This window comes from Narcine bancroftii, chromosome 9, assembly GCF_036971445.1.
Source record: "Narcine bancroftii isolate sNarBan1 chromosome 9, sNarBan1.hap1, whole genome shotgun sequence".
NCBI classification, from domain to species: domain Eukaryota; kingdom Metazoa; phylum Chordata; class Chondrichthyes; order Torpediniformes; family Narcinidae; genus Narcine; species Narcine bancroftii.
This window is the reverse complement of record NC_091477.1, coordinates 11112041-11116654: the sequence shown is the minus strand read 5'-3', so window position 1 is coordinate 11116654 and position 4614 is coordinate 11112041. Positions and strand designations below refer to the sequence as shown.

The 4614-nt window shown below is 41.8% G+C and overlaps 1 protein-coding gene across 6 annotated transcripts in view; it reads right to left on the bottom strand.

Annotated features, from left to right (window-relative positions):
* Positions 1 to 4614, bottom strand: part of spry4 (sprouty homolog 4 (Drosophila)) — a 122220-nt gene that overhangs the window by 60150 nt on the left and 57456 nt on the right. The gene's annotated exons all lie outside the window — the stretch shown is intronic.

Sequence of the window (4614 nt, the reverse complement as noted above, 5' to 3'; positions counted from 1 at the left end):
GCTTGAGTCCTTCATCAAGATATGAGCAAAATGTAGGCAGGTGCCTGAACAAAATGGTGGAAGGGGAGGGGAGGGGGAGGAGCACAGTCCCACAGGCAGGAGGTAATAGGTGGATAAGGGAGGGAAGGCAGACCTGCAAACATGAGAGGGGGGGGCATGGCTCAGTGAATTGAGAGGGGAAAGAGGAGGAGAGTTGGAGGAAAGGAGACAAAGGGACAGAGAAGAGAAGGAGAACGGGGAGTAGGCTAGCATAAACCAGAGAAATCAATGGTTGTCAGATTACTCTGACAATAAATCTGAGATCTGAGTCTGAATCCACAAATCCACTGATTTGCTTCTTTCAGATGCCGACAAAAACTATGTGGTTTTCCAACAAAGCCAACTACAATTGCAGAAAATTGTCATTTTACTTGCTCTGAACCCCACATTGGGAATAAATATAATAAATGAAATGTCAGTGTGGGTAAATTGTATCATCACTTTTCAGTTTCTTTTCCATTATTTAGCTAGTCTGTCCTATCTGATGAACAAATTCTGGGAAAACTACAACCATTAGCTAGATCTCACCATTCATTTCTGTTTGTCAGGTCAGACCTCACTTTTCTGAAAGCAAAAATGCTTGAGAGTCAAGTCTGTCACTGCTCAGAGTCCAAGGCTGCCTGCTGTCTTTATGAGCAGATACTTGAATGACAGCTGAACCTGGGAGAAGGTTAATTATTTCCTTTGGTGGAGTTTGTGAAGGACAGTGAGAAAATAGGCCCAAGGCTCAGACTTTTAACATTTTATAGGCCACCTTCTGGCATAAAGAATTATTAGGGGAGGTGATGGTTTTGCTAGATTAGTAATAGAAAACAGATCCTTTGAACTGATCAAAAAATTATACCCGATCCCATAAAGCAAAAGTTGGTTTGCCATTTTATACAATGTTAGTGTTCACACAGTGTGCAAACAGTTGACTTCATTGCCCAATGGCCACACAAAAATAATCAGTGTAATTTAAAGAGGAAAATAATAGAATGATGTTTAATGTCATGAAGGACTAAAACAATTGTCCTGGAAGAATGATCTGCCAAGTTGTAACAAGTTATCTGGTTAACCATAGAAACAAAGGCATTAGGAACCCTGGGTTAGGAAAAAAGACAATGGCATTTTTATGTAGCATTTTCCAAATCTTATGATATCTGAGAGCACTTTACCCATTGGTACATGTTTAAATAGTGGTTGTACTGTAGAATGGAAGAAAAAAAATCCATCATGGGGTGGCACGGTTAGAATAGGGGTCAACACGGTTAGTGTAGCGGTTAGAGCAACACTGTTATAGCACCAGCAATCAGGACAGGGGTTCAAATCCAGCACTGTCTGTAAGGAGTTGGTACATTCTCCTTACGTCTGCGTGGGTTTTCCCCGGGGCGTTCCAGTTTCCTTCCATCGTTTGAAGTGTACCATGGGTTGTAGGATAATTGGGTGTAATTGATGGGATAGGCTTGTGGGCCAAAATGGCTGAATGCCTAAATTTAAAATCTAAATCTGCGTCGAGTCACTGTTTATGTGTGAAAGCGCAGAGTCTAGCATGGATGTGATGTCCCTGTGAAAGGTTGACTCTCAGATGTCGACTGTGGGTGATGGCCAATTGGGTGAGCTCCGGGAAGGTTGCTCACAACCATGGAACTGTGTTCAGCAAAGGGTGTGTGATGATCACCTCATTACAGGAAGGATGTCCATGCTTTCGAGAGGGTGCAGAGGAGATCTGCTAGGATTATGCCAGGATTGAAGAACACATTTTACGAAGCAAGGTTTACTGATTTAGGGCTTTTCTCTTCGGAGAGACGAAGGATGAAAGGAGACTTAATAAAGGTGCATAATATTATGAGGGCCTTAGGTTGGGTGGGGAGCCAAAACCTTTTTCACGGAGTGGCAATAGCAAATACCAGAGGATAGCTGCTTAAGGTGAATGGAGGATAGTTGAGAGGAGATGACAGAGCTAAGTTTCTTTTTACAGAGAGAGTGGTAGGTGCCTGGAGTGCATTTCTGGGGTTGGTGGTGGAAGCTGGTACAATAAGAACATTGAAAAGACTTTTAGATCAGCACATGGATGTAAGAAAAATGGAGGACTATTAATGTGAAGTAGGAAAGGATTCGATTGTTGTGGAGTAGGCTTACATAGATTGGCACAACATCATGAGCCAAAGGACTTGTACTGTGCTGAAATGTTTGATGTTCTATGGAACCAGACCCAGCAAAGAGAGGATGAAGGGGACAGGGTTAGACAAGAAAACTAAAGGAATAATGAAATTCCTTAAAGTCGAGCATTGGTGTATTAATTCCCTCCCCAATGTAGAGATCTGTTGATCTTGAATGCTCCTCTCCCTTGGAACAGAGCACTATTTCCTATTTTCAGATGAAATTGGACAAGCTTTGTTGTAATTTTGTTTCCAGTCATAACTTGTGCTACGATGGAACTTGTGTATAAATTCAGACTACTAGGAAGCCAGTTTCAGAGAATAATAATCATCTGTGAAACAAACTACCAACAAAGTTTCAAAGAGCTGGGCAAAAGAGTGACACTGATTCCTTCCCAATTACCATTAAACATGGTACATAAGACACTGGAGTCTAGTACCATGCACCAAAGTGCTGGATGTCACTCAGCATCCATAGAAAGCAAAAAGCAGTTCACGTTTTGAGCCTGAGCTTTTCATCAGGAGTGATGAAAATCAGGGAGAGGCGGGGGGGGGGGGGGTGGTGGGGAGAAGGGAAAGAGGGAGAAGCACAGCCCAACAGGTAAGTAGAAAGTAAATAAGTAAATGGTGGATGCAGGAAGTAAATGGTGGACAGGAAGTAGAACAGGAAGTAAATGGTGGTTGCAGGTAGAAGAGAAAAAAAAGCTGAAAAGTGGTGGGAGAAAGGGCAGAGGGGCTAAGAAAGATAGTAGAAGGAAGCTTCTGATTAAGAGTCACACATTCAGCTGACATAAGAAATAAACACAAAACAAAATCTCAATTCCTGGTTAACTGAGATAGGAATTAAAGTACAGTAAACCCCCTGCTATCCAGAATTCAATCCTCAAGCGACCGGCAAAAAATAAATTGAGGAAAATAAATAGGTAAAAAAATCTTTACAATTGTACCGTTAGTTACCGTTAGTTCACCAATCAATACAATATGCCATCTCAAGCAACCAGAAAATTCACTCCTCCGGCATCTACCAATCCCCAAAGGTGCCAGAAACCAGGGGTTTTACTGTATATTGTTTGACAGAGGACTTTGTAAGAAAAAAGACTGGCATTTATTACTTCACTCTTCAGTACTTTAGACTTTTAGAGTCAGATGAACATTTTGGAAGGAAAGTCTCTTTTGCAATATAAAATGAGGCAGCTTGTTAACCTTGTTTGCACATCACTAATACTAAGATAACACCAAGTGTCTTGCTCTTTAAATTGACCCCCAGACTTGAGTATTTCCCATATGTTCAAGTGTTAACGTGGAAGCCACGGTATTGATTAATTAACCCAACTGCAGTGAGCTCATACCTTAGCAGAGCCACGTGGAATCAAACTTAATATTTAGTGGAAAGAACAAAAATAATTGGTAAGGTTAGTTCAATGAAAAGATACAATAGGGCATCAGAAGAATGCTCCAATCATCAATAATGTGATGAGGCCTTTCGTGCGAGGGGAATTTGATTTTTGAACCAGGCCCTCCCAGTCAGAATCGTTGTTTACCCTCCCTATCTGCCCATGGTTTCAGGGACAAATGTCAAGGTCCGACCGGAGTGGTTAATGGGCGTGAGGGCCTCATTCTCAGGATTCCTTGAGCCTTTGACAGGCAACAATCCTGGGAGCAGAACTTCAGCTCTTGATTTTTTATTCATGTACCTGACTAAAAAAAAACACAGGAGGCTCCAATAGCCTCCTGAATAAAAAATCAAGAGTTCTGGTCTTGTAAACCAGGGGTCACAAATTTGTTCCTCACCGGGGCCTCATTTCTGTGAGGGGCTCTGGTCAAAGTAACGACTCTCTGTCTTCCTTACAGTAGACAAAGTTAAAGAATTTTATGTATGTTACATTCTAAATGTAGTATGACGTGACAATAATGGAATCTTTACACTTTTTACTTTATTGGCACATTTAGGATGTAACATACATTAAATTCTTTAACTTTGTCTACTGTAAAAGACGGGGTTGCCACTTTGTCCAGAGCGCCTCACAAAATTGAGGCCCCACCAAGCAACAAACTAATGGCCCCTGGTTTACAAGACCAGTACTCTAGCCACTGAGCTATCAATAAATGGAACATGTACCTTTACCTTTAAATATATTTTAAACATTGTAATTGCATCCACCTTACCACCTCCTCTGGCAGCTCGTTCCATATACCCACCACTCTATGTATGAAGAAGGCATCCCTTTTAAATCTTTGGCCTCAAACCCATACTGTTTTGTTTTAGATCCCTCAGGTGGTTCAGTGCAGAAACTGAGCCTTCAGCTCACTGTCTCTGCGCTGGCCACGAAACACCCACTCCTCTCCGTCCTACACTCATCCCATTTCACTCTACCTTCATCCTGTCAACTCTCTCCAGATCCTGGCTCACACTCACACTTGAAGGACAATAAAC